The sequence below is a fragment of the Gigantopelta aegis genome, chromosome 14 (assembly GCF_016097555.1).
Source record: "Gigantopelta aegis isolate Gae_Host chromosome 14, Gae_host_genome, whole genome shotgun sequence".
NCBI classification, from domain to species: domain Eukaryota; kingdom Metazoa; phylum Mollusca; class Gastropoda; order Neomphalida; family Peltospiridae; genus Gigantopelta; species Gigantopelta aegis.
This window is the reverse complement of record NC_054712.1, coordinates 25,514,172-25,530,527: the sequence shown is the minus strand read 5'-3', so window position 1 is coordinate 25,530,527 and position 16,356 is coordinate 25,514,172. Positions and strand designations below refer to the sequence as shown.

Here is a 16,356-nt window from a genome sequence, read left to right as displayed (position 1 = left end):
TCCAGGTGCTAGTGACCCCGAGTAATACATCAATACATCCATGCAATCTTCCAATGACATCATCTGCAGCAAAGTTGTATAGCCTTAGAGTGTACTGTCAGGTCCAGGAATGGATGGGTAATTCTTTAAATCCAGAAGCATGGGGATAAAACAATATCCGATTCCTATTCATTCATACCAAGTTCCTGCATCAATGTCGCTACTAGAACTTGCTGTGTGTTAATGTACATCTGGTTGCAGTACCATGTGGAGGAAATGTGGGTGCCAAGGACTTAATTGTTCATTGGCATGTTCAGAATGCATACAAGTTTGTGGAAACCATGAAGTCAACAGAGGAAGATGAAAATGGCAATGACTTGGATGCATGAGTTGGTTATATGTGAACATATTCAGGCCAAGATTTTACGTTAGGTGATTTTACCCTCGGCACCCTCTGGCAGAAACCCAGACTTGTTATGTATGTGTTGTTAATTATATAGTGCATGCTAATGTAATATGGGTCTGGGGTATTATATTCACTAGCAATTAATTCTTTTTGTAAAGTAAAGTTTGTTTTATTTAACGACGCCACTAGAGCACATTGATTTTTTATCTTATCATCGGCTATTGGACGTCAAACATATGGTCATTCTGACACTGTTTTTAGAGGAAACCCGCTGTCGCCACATAGGCTACTCTTTTTACGACAGGCAGCAAGGGATCTTTTATTTGCGCTTCCCACAGACAGGATAGCACAAACCATGGCCTTTGTTGAACCAGTTATGGATCACTGGTCGGTGCAAGTGGTTTACACCTACCCATTGAGCCTTGCGGAGCACTCACTCAGGGTTTGGAGTCGGTATCTGGATTAAAAATCCCATGCCTCGACTGGGATCCGAACCCAGTACCTACCAGCCTGTAGACCGATGGCCTGCCACGATGCCAATGAGGCCGGTTAATTCTTTTTGTAAGACACACATGTCAGAAGACACACCGGATTTGATAGGCCCTAAGTTAGCCGCTGAGAACCGGCATTTATGGGTTAGGACCGTAAATAAAATGTGTTGAGTGCGTCGTTAAATAAAACATTTCTTTCTTTCTTTTTTATGGGTTAGGGTACTCATCCCACACCAATATATAGGTATAACAATTCATTTTTACCACTTTAAAAATAGTTTCTTGTGAAAGATCATCCTGGAAAACCATGATATAGATATAAACAAGTTAGCAATAGTATGATTATTTACCAAAATGTTGATAATGACCAGACGAAATCTCACAAAGTGATAATTTCCAACCCTGAATAAAAACATGTTCCACCAAATATAAAAAGTTACATTTTTGATATGTCACATAGATTACTCTAATGAACCATAAATACCATGAATGATTTACTATTGCAATTTGTCCTGGGTCAAACTTTAATTTGACTGGACTACTCATATGTCGGTCTATCGGATCTACCAGTAGAAAGTGGAATTCCAGTCTCAACTGGCAGAATTGGAGATTCTACCAGATTCCAGCTTCTACAATAACAAATACATTGAAATAAATATTAGTTTTTATTTATACATACCAGTCCATAGCGAATATTCTTCACACTGGTTCATAGGCACTTGATGACAGGATAATTTAATTATTACCACAATATACCCACCTCCCCCCCCCCCCCCCCCCCAAAAATAAATAAAATAAAAGCTCTCTAAGGCACGCGCACTAGCCTACATACAAACCCCTAAAAGTATTGCTATGGTCAAAGAAAGAAAAAAAGAAGAAAGATAATAATAAACAAAGTTCATGATTTTCTAATGAACATGGCAAAATATATGCATTTGTTCTATTGTTGCCAGTTCAAAACAGAAGATGAAAGAATGACTCCATACATCAATCGTTCTGATGGTCATTCTTATTGACAACATTATGGTTACATGTAAAAGACTATTTTTCTAGTGATTCAGTTGTATGCATTTGTACAGTGTTCTTCCAAGTCTATCATTCCATGTCTAAAATAATATGACACTGACAGCTGCTGTGAGCTATTTTCCAATTTCCTGAAATATTAAGTACTCTACAACATGCAAGACTCCTTAACAATGTAGGGTAAAAAAGATATATATACAATAAAATACAGTCATACATGTAAACCAACAAATCATTAGCCCTTCCAATACCGTCATTCTGTTTGTCATTCCATTTCTAAAAGTGATATGATAGATACTGTTAAACTTGTGTGTACTTCAATGATCAGCATTTATACATTGTTCTTACTAGTCTGTCATTCCACTTCTGAAGTGATGTGATAGACCCTGTTAACTATCTAGTGATTCAGTTGTATGCATTTGTACAGAGTTCTTCCAAGCCCATCACTCAGATTAAAGTTATGTATAATACATCAAAATAATACAAAGTAATATTAAATACATGGGCAGATTTATATGCACACACCAAAACTATTAGCCCTTCCAAGTATTATTTTGTTTTACATTCCATTTCCGAAAGTAATGACAGATACCATGGATACATAATTTAAATTTTCTTAAATATTATTAGTGCATAGTATTTGGGACTATGCAAACAAATTAAGTCAATAAACTGTATGCACACACAAAAAAAAACTGTTTCAAGAGAAAAGACTGTCATTCTGTTTGTCATTCCATTTCTGAAACCAAGCACATTAAACTGTAGGGGAAATCAGATACAGAGGGAGGGGGTAATTGTAGGATATTTTAGCTAAGTGGATAACTGTTTGAGTTTCAAGACTGTCATTCTGTTTGTCATTCCATTTCTGAAAGTTATATTTTATGTGCTTTTTTCTTCCTAGTCAGTCTTTCAGTATACATTAGGCTTCTGTCATTCCCTTTGTATAGAGCTATGACATGATCCTAGTATATGCATATATATGCATTCCATATATATTATTATACAACTGTGTCCGGCACGTCCAGTGAATCAGCGCACTTGGTATTTTGTTTAAGTATGCTTAGGAAGTTGTCATGTTGTCTGTGTTTTTAACAAATTAAAGATGAATTCCTTTTTCAATGAGTAATCAAGTATCAACATATTTATTGTTATGGGTGCAATTTAAAAAAAATAAAAATAATTATCAATAATTATATAATTTCAAAATAAATCATTCACCTGTTTTCTTGTATATAATTTTTTTTCGGTTATTTGTGTTTAAACTGAAAAGGAAAACAGACAAATGCAAACAAAATGAATGTGTTACACCCTAATTGACAGTCATTCCAGTTCACAATTGTCACATTGTTACAAAAAATAAAAGCGAAATAAGATCCACGTGTGTGCACAATCTACCCGAGAAAAAAAAATCCATGTAGGCATCTTAGCCATGCATGACAATGAACATGTATGCATCTTAATGTTTATTTACTACAGACATAAAACAATTTGTAGATTATCTCAAATATGATTTGCTCGCTTGAACTTTGAATTGAAGAATATGTGCTTTGCTTATGTGACTTTATGGAAGACTTGTGTGCACTGGATCTTGATGATGTGATTTGATTGAACTTGGACATTCCTAGACTTTGGGTAAATACCTTGATTGTGGACTTTTGCATTATATTTGTTTGCCCACTTGTATTTGTATATTCATCTGCCAAATTAGAAACTGTCATACTCTGTATTTGTATATATCTTATTGTCTTCTTATTAAATATTCATAAACTTTGTTAATTTGTTGTGTGATTCATCACTTTCAATGCGTGTTACGGGTGAGTGTTGGGAATCCCCCTTTTTCCAAGGCCCACTCGTAACAAAATGGGGGCTCGTCCGTTTCGAACCTAACTTATTTTTCTAAGGGGTTTTTGTATTTAATTGTTTGCCATATTCCAAAACTTTCCTGTACTAATACAAAATTTGACTTGGAAATCACAACAAATCGGTTTGCATATTATGTGATAGCATAGGTAGCTCATTCATTTTTTCACCATGAGTTTTGATGTTGCTTTGTTCGCTAAGTCTATGACTCAAGATTCCATTCTTGAATTAGACAAACCTGAATTATGGGCTTTGGTAGAATACCTGGAATTAGATTTTGATAGAAGTGCTAAGAAAGGTGCAATATTAAGCATTCTCTTCCATTATTTGAACGAACAGCTTGAGGAAAAAGTTATGCAAGAAAGTATGGGAGGAAAGTTTGGTGAGAGAGAGCGTGAAAGACAGTTTGAGTTAGACAAGTTAAAACTAGAGTTAGAACGAGAAAGAGAGGCAAAAGAAAGACAGTTTGAGTTAGAAAAGTTAAAGTTGGAAAAAGATACACAGCTGCAGTTAGCTCAAGTGGAGATTCAACATAGACCTAATCATCAGGGGCCAGATATTTCTAAATTCATTAGATTTGTCCCAAGGTTTCGTGAAAATGAGATAGATACCTATTTTGACCATTTTGAGAAAGTTGCTAGAAATTTGAAATGGCCTAAGGATTGCTGGACAACTTTGCTGCAAAGTGTACTTGTTGGTAAGGCCCACGAGGCTTATGCATCTTTATCTGTTGAACAAAGTGCAGACTATGAGGTAGTCAAGGAAGAGATTTTGCGAGCTTATGAGTTAGTGCCTGAGGCTTACAGACAAAGGTTTAGAAATTACAAGAAATTTGATAACCAGACTTTTGTTGAGTTTTCTAGAGTCAAGGAGACTACTTTTGATAGATGGTGCACATCTAAGGAGGTCAACAAGGATTATGACAATTTGAAACAGCTAATCTTGGTTGAAGAGTTTAAGAGGTGTAGTCCTACAGAGATTAAGACATATTTGGATGAACACAAGGTTGATACTTTGAGAGATGCGGCTGTTTTGGCTGATGAGTTTGCACTGACCCACAAGAGTTTATTTTCTCGCAATACTCAGTCTAGAGGTGGTAGTACCACTAATCATAGCTTTCAACCCGGAAGTTTTCGAGGTCATGGTTATGGTCAGTCTTTTCAAGGTCAATTTGGAGGTCAATCTAGTTACTCTTCTATGGGTAATAGTGGACAGGGACGAGGTCAGACTAGGAATTTCAATAACTCTAGCAGTTACAGTGGCAATCAGAGAGATAGTGGCAATCAGAACGCAGGTAACTATTCAGGACACCAAAACAGTAATTCTTCTAAGAATTCAGTTCTGTTGGATCGGAGTACTATGGATGGTCAGTTGGCAGGGCCAATGTGTAATTACTGCAAGAAATACGGTCACGTTAAAAGTGGGGTGTCGTTTGTTGGCTGAAAAAAACCAAAATTATCTTAAGTCTCCCAATGCTTGTGCAAATGTGTTTGTTAAGCCACCAAGTAGTTGGTTAGGCAAAGAGGTTCCAGTTGAAAAGACAAAAGGTGAGATGGAGTTAGATAATAAGGCATCGTATGATCCTTTCTTGTCTAAGGGTGAGGTTTCTTTGTGTAATGGTGATGCTGCGCAAATCACTATTCTTAGAGATACAGGTGCATTACAAACACTTATCCTAGAGGGCACACTTCCTTTGTCAGATGAGACTTATACTGGTACAAGTATTCTTATGCAGGGTATTGAGTGTGGTTTTGTCCATGTACCTCTTCATAGAATTGAGCTTAAGTCTGAACTTGTCTCAGGAACAGTTGTTGTGGGAGTCAGAGAAAAGCTTCCAATTTCTGGTGTGGATCTTTTGTTGGGAAATGATTTGGCTGGAGGTGAGGTTAAGCCTAGAGATTCACTGGATTCAAATATTTGTGATGACCCAATTGTTTGTGATGACCCCATTTGTCATGAGGACGGAGTTGTTTATGAAAAACCTATTGTTTGTGTGGATTCAGTTATTTGTGAGACTTCAGATAACGTAGAAACAGGATCAGACTTTGTAGATGAGATATTACTTTATCCTTCGTGTGTAGTTACCAGGGCTATGGCTAAGAAGGACATTCATTTAGATGATGTTCAGCCCAAAACAAGTTGATTTGTCAGAAGATGTGTCAGTTGACAGAGGTGTATCAGTTGTTGAAGCTCAATCAGAGTTGATTGGTTTGTCAGATACATTTATGTGTGACTTAGACAATGAGAATATTGGTGAAGTTGATAGATCTGTTAGGAAATCTCAGAGTGATGACATTCCTAAAGATATTTGGACCAGAGAGAAACTCATTCAGAATCAGAAAGCAGACCCAGAGTTGAAAAAGCTTAGAAATAAGGCTTTGTCTGAGAAAGAGATTGAAAATGTGTCTGTTGGATACTACTTGGATCAGGACATTTTGATGAGAAAGTGGAGGCCACCAGATAGTCCTATAGATCAGTTTTGGCAGGTACAACAGCAGATTGTGATACCTAGTTGTTATCGTAGAGAGATTCTCAGTTTGGCTCATGACTCACTACTAGCAGGGCATTTAGGAGTCAGTAAGACCTATCAAAAGTTGTTGAACCATTTTTATTGGCCAGGAATTCAGAATGACGTCAAAGAATATTGTAGAACTTGCCACACTTGTCAGCTTGTTGGGAAGCCCAATCAGACAATTCATAAGTTTCCATTACAACCTATCCCAGCATTTGATGAACCTTTCAGTAGAATTTTGATTGATTGTGTGGGTCCATTACCAAAAACCAAGTCTAGAAACGAGTACTTGCTAACCATCATGTGTACATCGACAAGGTTTCCAGAGGCTATTCCCTTGAGAAATATTAGAGCAGAAACCATTTGTGATGCTTTGACAAAAATGTTCACAGTATTTGGATTGCCAAAATCATTACAATCTGATCAGGGTTCTAATTTTATGTCAGGAAAATTTCAGCAACTCATGTGTGAATTAGGCGTTAAGCAATTCAAATCTAGTCCGTACCACCCAGAATCACAAGGAGCCTTAGAAAGATTTCACCAAACATTGAAGACCATGCTAAGAACATATTGTGCGGAACATGAGAAGGATTGGGATAAGGGCATACCGTTTGTACTTTTTGCTGCAAGAGAAACTATACAAGAATCTTTAGGGTTCAGTCCCTTTGAGCTAGTATTTGGCAGACGAGTGAGAGGTCCTTTGAAAGTTTTGAAAGATCAATGGTTAGAGGAAAATTCAGAAACAAATTTGTTAGACTATGTGTCAGACTTCAAAGAAAGATTCAGGTGTGCTAGCGAGTTAGCTAGAAAAAATTTACAATCTAGTCAAGTACGAATGAAAGAATGGTATGATAGAAAAGCTGTCAAACGAGAGTTTGAGCCTGGTGAGAAAGTTCTAGTACTGTTACCACTACAGGGTAAACCATTACATGCTAAGTACTTTGGTCCTTATACAGTACAAAGAAAAGTCAGTGACACAGATTATGTGATTAATACTCCAGAAAGAAGAAAGTCAAACCGGTATTGTCACATCAACATGATCAAAAAGTATCATGAAAGGGGACAAGATAGCATTTCAGTGTGTACGTTGAATGTCAAGGCGGACGCCTGTGATATTAAATACTGTTTGAAGGTGCGGATGTACCCACAACCAAACTTAACAATTCAGAAATTTTGGACAATTTAGATCTTAAACTATCCCATCTTTCAAAAAGTCAAAAACAGGAGATCATAGCTTTACTTTCTGAATTCAGTCACTTATTTCCTGATACACCCTCACGTACTGATATGATAGAACATGACATAGATATTGGTCACACTAGTCCAATTAAGCAACATGCATACAGATGCAATCCTATCAAACTAAGGCAAGTGAACAAAGAGATAGACTATATGTTAGAAAATGACATCATTCAACATAGTAGTAGCCCATGGAGTTCACCAATTATCCTTATACCTAAGTCTACAGGAGGAGTTCGACTCTGTAATAATTTTAAGAAAATTAATGCTTTGTCAAAGACAGACTCCTATCCATTACCAAGAATAGATGATTGTGTAGATCGTATAGGTAATGCTAATTTTGTAACTAAGTTTGATTTATTGAAAGGTTTCTGGCAGATTCCATTGTCATCAAGGGCTAAACAAATATGTGCATTTTGTACACCACAAGGTTTATATGAATACAATGTGATGCCTTTTGGACTAAAGAATGCCCCAGCTACTTTTCAGCGCCTGATCAACAATGTCACCGCTGATGTCGACCACTGTGACGCTTACATGGATGACGTCATCGTAGCAACAAAACAATGGGAAGAGCACATAGCAGCGATTCAACATCTATTTGAGAAACTGTCACAAGCGAAGTTAACTGTAAATTTGAGCAAAACAGACTTTGTCAGGGCAACAGTGACCTATCTTGGACATGTTGTAGGTCAAGGCCAGGTGAGACCTGTTACAGCCAAAGTGGAAGCTATCACAAACTTTCCTACACCCAGAAATAGGAAAGAAATCATGAGATTCCTTGGTGTTGCAGGATATTATCGAAAGTTTTGTAAAAACTTCTCCCAGATAGCAACACCTTTGACCAGTTTATTGACGAAGAATACACAGTTTACTTGGAAGAAAGAACAACAGGATTCTTTCCAGAAGTTCAAGGCTGTATTGTCAAATACACCTGTGTTGATGACTCCAGACTTTGAACAACAATTCACGATTTATGTAGATGCCTGTGATGTGGGAGCGGGAGCTGTATTACAGCAAGATGACGTCCACGGCATTGAACATCCCATTTGCTATTTTAGCAAGAAGTTTCTGAAGCATCAGAAAAATTACTCAACTATTGAGAAAGAAACACTTGGTTTGATATTAGCACTACAGCATTTTGATGTGTATGTGTCTACAACAGTGTGGCCTGTAAAAGTATTTACCGACCATAATCCGTTAGTATTCATACAACGGATGAAAAACCAGAATCAGAGATTGATGCGTTGGAGTATTATGTTGGATACTTACAACTTACAAATCCAACACGTCAAGGGATCATCCAATGTCATTGCTGATGCACTCTCCAGAGGATTTCCTGAACAAGCCAATTAATTGATTATGAACTGTGATATGTGAAATATTGAACAATATAGACATTCAGTGAATGATAAAATTGATGCTTTTAGTTTTCAGTGTATTATGTGTGAATTATGAATTCTGGGCATTTTGTTGTTTTTATGAAGAAGTTTTTCATAATAATTACTATTATAGAAAACATTCTTTCTTTGAAGGGGGGGGAGTGTTATGGGTTTGTGTATATATTATTTAGTGCTATTTATTACAATATTGTGGTATACATAAGAAATTGTAATTAAATTCAAAGATTACGCTTGGTATGAGTGGTAGTTCTGCATGAGCGAGCAGAGCCGTGTTTCAATGACTGATTGATTAGCTTGGATTGGTGTTATATAATAAGATTGGCCTTTAGTGAGTTTTACAAACTTCTTAGCTTATGATTACCCAGAATTCAGGGTTAGAGAGGAGAGAGAAGTTCAGTTGATGTGTAGACCTGCTGGCAGACGGTCACTATGCATTATGATATTTGTAATCCATGTCGGAGACAATACTGTGTATTAATATAGTGATAACTTGTTCCACGTCGGAGACAAAGTATAAAATATGATTTGCTCGCTTGAACTTTGAATTGAAGAATATGTGCTTTGCTTATGTGACTTTATGGAAGACTTGTGTGCACTGGATCTTGATGATGTGATTTGATTGAACTTGGACATTCCTAGACTTTGGGTAAATATAACCTTGATTGTGGACTTTTGCATTATATTTGTTTGCCCACTTGTATTTGTATATTCATCTGCCAAATTAGAAACTGTCATACTCTGTATTTGTATATATCTTATTGTCTTCTTATTAAATATTCATAAACTTTGTTAATTTGTTGTGTGATTCATCACTTTCAATGCGTGTTACGGGTGAGTGTTGGGAATCCCCCTTTTTCCAAGGCCCACTCGTAACACTCTCTTACACAAGTTACAGTCAGAGTACTCGGGCTAACATAAATGATGCATTGTCAATATTACTGAATTACACAAGGAATAAATCTTACTATTGCCGGTACTCACATAATAAGTCTAAAACAATTTGGAATAATGATAGAGTGAGAGAGAGCCATTCAAATGCTACACATAAAAAAACACCACAACAATCATGCACACACACACCATACCTTCGATTGCACTGTGACTGTCAAAAGTGATTAAATTGGTTCACAATCCGTGCATTAATGCATGGAATGGCTCTCATTGGTCAAAATTAGTCACATGACATCGTAAATGATAATTGGTTAACCTATCCTACAATTCGTCGTGAAAAATAACGAAGATTATCGACAAACTTAAAGGATACCACGAATGATAAACAAAGGTGCTATTTGTTATTGAAAATATTTAACCCTATTAGATGTTCTTAAAAGCCGAAGATTGCCGAAAATTATGCATCGCTACGACGTAAATTACATAAATGAAATAAACAATTCTAAATTAATTATCTTTTCAAACTGTATTCCAAAATACAATATAACATATTTTTAACAACCAGCGTTCTGATCCGGTCCGCGTTTTACCAACAGCCATCGCTAACACTTGATCAAGTTGATGTCAATACTGATAGGCACTACGTTCATACCAGTAAATAGTTAGTAAAATATCATTTTATAATGAATTGATTCTTGCTTAACACAATCTATACACTCAAAATTATTTACAATTGTTATGGATGGATTATGAATACTATTCACTACAGTAGAGGCATAAAAATTGATTTTCTGCCAGAAAGATAATTTGGGTATGGCGCTGTGAAATATAATTATATATTACAACGTGTGTGCGGAATGCAACCACAGTCGATAGGAGATATGCTCCCCCCCCCCCCCTCCCCGAAACAAAATGGGTTAGGGTTAAAGTTACATTCTCTGGTTACCATATTATAACATCATGTACAAATGTGAAATACAAGCTCAAATGCACTTTTAAAAAAGTCGTGTGTGTTCGCTATGAACGGATATCGTCACACGTATACGCTTGATTCGTCGCCTGTGCCGCCATAGCTCGGCAAAGCACAAACGACAGCCAGTTAATACGTGCGTTTGCCGATTTCAAATTGTAGGGTCCGTCTCAAAAAATTAAAAGAGAAATCTTGCGCTGTACGAAGAACGTTCGGTTGAGGATACAGTACTAGAGTCTTTAGTTAAAACCGGTTTGATCTTGACAACGTATTATCGACAGTCGTACCTTCCTATTTCAGAATTGATATTTTATAAAGTGTTAGTAGAACTTTCAAAGTTTAGTTTGTATACTAGTAACACATTAATCATGTATATATTTTTAAAATAAAATATACTAAAGTAGACAATGAACGTTTTCACTTCTTAATTTTACGTGTTAAAATCGACAAATTCAAATAAATATTATTTCGTTTGGAAAGGGTAAAGTTGGGGGGGGGGGGGGTTGTTTAACGACATCAAAGATAAAGCATATTGATTTAATAATCATCCGACGCCATACAACCGTAAATAAAATGTGTTGAGTGCGTCGTTAAATAAAACATATCCTATCCTTCTTTCCATCTGCTGTTGGATGTCTAACATTTGGTAATTTTGACATATAATCTTAGAGAGGAATCGGGTGCATGTGCAGGGGGAGGGTATTGGAGGTCGAAACCCTTACTTGCCCAAGCTTAAAAAAAATTGAAATGTATTTTTTTGGGGAGCATGGCCCCATATAAACTTCGCTTAACAGTCTATAACCCCAACCCCGCTGAAATCCTTGCACACGCGCCTTGGAAACCCGTTACATTTTTTTTAGTAAGGGATTGTTTATATGTACCATTCCACAGACAGGATATTACATACCATGGTCTTTTTGTATACCCGCCGATGGGGATCGATCCTAGACTGACCGCGCATTTCCAAAAAAAAAAACCTTTTAGGTCTAAGTAATGAATAAAAATAACATATAGTCTTGAAAAATGTTACGTAAATCGAACACAGTACCCTCTTCCTCTACCCCTAGAGCGTTACGTAATTAGTATCACCCCCTTACACGTAACACGTATGCCAACAGCTGGCCACTGTCAAAATTTCAAGGCAAATCCCCCACTCACCGACCCCTGGAAAGGCGGTGTACCATACCTCTATGGATATAAATATGTTTTGGAGATATGAGACGACCCCTCAATCAAGACAGTTAAATTTGTTAAAAAATTGCGAAATCTCACGTGATCTCTTTTTGGGGAATTCTATACTTGTGATAAGCCAATGAAAACCAAGATCGGTACGAGCCCGTCAAAAGTGTTCCACTTTCAAAATCATGGCTTTGTTTTTGACCTGGATAAGCCAGCATAGTGAAACCAATGCGGAGTGCGGCGTCATATATGCACCAAACGTAATTGGATTTTCTGTTCTATATGCTTAAATAATAAAAATATTCCAGGAATGTAGTTTTAAGAAAATCATAAAGTAATAATTAATTTTGTTAAAAGGCAAGTTAAAAAATAATGAAATCTGCAAAACCCGTTTTACCCTCTGGCAGAAACCCTGCATACCTTTTGCAGATCGAATATAATAATTGAAAACAAATTCTAACAATAGAGGGCTTAAAAATCTAATAAATTTAATAGTGTTTTTTTTTAAAGTTTGATTGGGGGGGGGGGGGGGGGCGACTGTGTCGTAGTATCGGTGATGGTCGGTAAAGTTCAAACCTGTTCAAATGTATCACAGAGCGTCGATCTGCATTTCTTAACGATTGTATGGGAACCAGAAATGACGCTTGTTCCGTTTAACGATACCACTGGAGTACATTGATTAATTAATCATCGGATATTAGATGAGAAAACCCGCTACATACAGGCGGGAGCCCAAAGCCCCCCCCCCCCCCCCCCTCCTATTTTTGGTGAAACAATATATAGGCCTATGACAGAATACACAAAAAGACAAAGTTATCCCGTCCACCTGTCAAGGACCTTTAAAATCTATTTTCAAAAACTACAACGGGTTTTGGGCCCCCTCTATTTAAAAAAATCCTGGATCCGCGCGTGATATATCTTCTATGTGCACTTTCCCCACAGACAGAACCGTTCATGCCAACGCCTTTGAGATGTCAGTCGTGGGGCACTTGTTGGGATGGGGGGAAAACGCATTGGGTCTACCCAGAAGTTTGAACCTACGACCCCGGCATCTTGAGCAAGTGCTCTACATATCGACTGAGCTAAATTCCGCCCACTAATAAGGTAATTGCATAAATTTGAATGACCAAACCGCTATCCATAAACAAACCGTATCTCTGCACAATACAACTAGTCAAATGGATATTTAACAAAATAATGGTTGATTCCATGAATCTCAATCTAGTATCTAGTGCCTCGTCTACAAGAGGACAGCCAGTCCCGAAGGAATAATTTACTGGACAATACATCTTAATTATCTTTGGGTGGGAAATGGACTTTCTGGATTCTAGCTTTGATAAGATTCAGAGAACATTAAATAACTTTTTTTACACCCGTTGGTGAGAACACCATGCGTTATTTTTTTTATATAACACATAGTTGTTTACACACGTACGTGTGTTAAGAATTTCAAGACATACGACTGGCTACTGCTAGGTGATGACCAAGTCATCAATGCCATACGTGCAAAAAAACCCACACACCCCAAAACCACCAGCTACATGTACAAGTGCAAAAGGTTATAAATATCTTTTAGTCGATAAATACGTTAAAATTTGTTTAAAACCTGGTGTTTGAGAATATGTAAAAAATAGAATAATACTCGTTGTGAGATAAATGGTATTTAACGGCCAATCATGTATTATTCTGTTTAATTTTGTTATGCTTTTTGGTGAATTGAAAATTGCCACTGAGTAAAGTTTGTGACAAAATTACCAAAAATTGCTAATGATTTTATTGAAGCTTTGCTCACAGCTAAGCTTATTAGTAAATTGCCTAAAATACATGACATATTTCCAAAAACCAAAACTTTAATTTGCAAAGATGGACGTATACTGAGCGTACCCAAGCCCCAACCCCAGTTTCTTAGCTGAGAGTAACAACTGTTATGTAACCAGCGAACACCAACTGCCATAGATTCGTATACACTCGCCTTTATGCATTTGTGTTTCTGTTAGCGAGTTCGATCAACAATGAGTAAAATAAACGACAAACGTTTAGTAATTAGTATTGATTTAAATGAAGGAAAATACTATTATTGATTACTACATTAATACATTAATTTATTTACTTACTTGTAAAAATATTTTGTTTTCCAAAATAATACAAATATGTTATCCATTCATTCAGTCGTGTATTAGTTGGTGTGTGTGCGCATGCGCGTATGTACGCCTGTGTGTCCGTGTGCGAGTGTTTTTATGTTAAAGCGCATGAGTGCTTTTATATTACTATCAGTTTTAAAGTCTTGTAGATTTATATATCATAGTGTTCTAATTATACAGTATTACTATCACTTTTGACTGTTAACATTTTTTTATTAGGACGTTTAACACTGTTTATAACTTTTGAGGTCAAGAATGATAACCTGAATTATAGAGAATTTCCAAGGGCCTCAATTAACTTATACATTTATAGATTTCTTCTAGAAAACATTGTCTTAATATTACAAGAAATCGGCTTATTTGTTCAAAATGGATTTATATAGCGACTTTAAGATTTGTTCCCTAAACTGTAGAGGCCTTGGCAATTTTGAAAAACAAAATGATGTATTCAACTCCTTAAGGGCTAGATCTTTTTTCATGTATATGCTACAAGACACTCATTTTACAAAAGATAAAGAACCTTTCATAAGATCCCTTTGGGGTGGCGAATGTATTTTTAATAGTTATAATGGACGATCTCGCGGAGTAGAAATCTTATTTTATAATAATTTTAGTTACAAAATACACAATTCGTTTGCAGATAACGATGGCAACGTTCTGATTATAGATGTTACAATTAAAGACTTTCGGTTTACTCTTGTAAACTTATATGGACCTAACACAGGTGAACCTTATTTTCATTTTATCATTACAAATAAAATTAAAGTCTTCGGGAATAAGTATTACATAATTGTTGGAGATTTCAATCTTATTTTACAAAATTCACTTGACGCCTATAACTATAACTATCAAACAATAAACAACTCTCGAGCCAGAGAACAAGTTTTACAAATGATGGGTGAGCTAGATCTAATTGATATATGGCGAGATCATAATCCACAAGTTCAGCAATATTCATGAAGAAGAAAAAATCCTATTAAGCAAGCCAGACTTGATTTGTTTTCTGATCTCACAAAATTTATATTCTTTTACTAGTGACTCAAATATAATTTCCGGTTATAGATCAGACCACTCTTTGATAAGCTTAAACGTCCTAAAACATACACACAAAAAAAAAAGTCCTGGTTCGGATGGATTTACGTATGAGTTTTACAAAAAAATTTGGAAAGATATTGGAATTTTATGTATCATAATCTATTTAAGACATAGTCAGGCAATTACTGCTGAACAAATTATGAAATTTGTAATTATTATTTACTTTGGTGTTATATACATGTATATTAATATTTTATGACAGACAGCCATACCAGTCATAGTCAAATAATTATTGTTTTATATAATAATAATACTTCATTTGTGAATCACTTGTGTGGGTGTCGGTGAGCGTATGCGTAGTTATATGTGTATATTTGAAGTTTGTTTATTGATGGGATGGGGGTGGGGTGGGGTGGTTGGTGGGTTTAGGTGGGGATGAGTGTATAAATAGATACAATATAATAGAACATATCTCGCAGACCTCATTTTGTATAGTCAATTTTTTTTAAATTAGTTTACCTGTCTAGTCCAAAATTATAAACTATGAGAACTCGGGCTAAATAATATACAATCTTTTTTCTATCTGTATCATTAATATTCACACATACAAACTTCGTGATAATAACAATTGTAAATACTGAATGAAAATTTCGATATGTATACCTAAATGATAATGTTTAATTTTGTATTGTAACTCTGTCACTTCATCCCTGTGGTTGGGACAGAAAACAAATGTAAACAGGGGTTCTGTGAATAAATATAAAAAAAAATAATAATAATAATAAATAAAAAATACATGACCGAAATTTTATGTAATAACATAGTGGCACCAAATAATATTTATTTTTATATTTGCAGATCAAACGTTTGTGCTATCTAAATATACTGATTCCAAGTACAGCTGCTGTTTATCTCGTGGAAGTTTCTTCTCTCACTTAAATAGACTGGCAACTACAAATGTTAGATACCCCGCTGTGCTAAGGAATCATTGAAAAACATTCCTTTCCTTTACAAACACAGCTTCGCGGATAAATAACATGACAGACAAACATCTAATAGTAGTATCCATCCCAGGCGGAGAAGATGCGTCTTACTACAAGAAAGAACTGCCTAGCATTGCGGAATTCGTGAAGGAACTGGATGTGAAGACTGCCGAGACTGATGACCTAATCGTAGTGCATGAGAAGAACACAAAACACCTGAATTGTATATCCGTGCGTCAGCCTC

General features: G+C 36.0%; 1 protein-coding gene across 3 annotated transcripts in view; it reads right to left on the bottom strand.

Moving 5' to 3' along the window:
- Positions 1-10,028, bottom strand: part of LOC121388387 (aurora kinase A-A-like) — a 45,704-nt gene extending 35,676 nt beyond the window's left edge. For 2 of the 3 annotated variants that reach the window (XM_041519693.1, XM_041519689.1), the window contains exon 1: positions 2,248-2,351. The gene's annotated coding sequence lies outside the window, so the exon portion shown is untranslated. Of the gene's footprint in view, positions 1-2,247; positions 2,352-9,998 lie in introns of those variants that run through there. The other variant, XM_041519691.1, reaches the window with a different exon arrangement.
- Between the last annotated feature and the right edge of the window lie 6,328 nt (positions 10,029-16,356).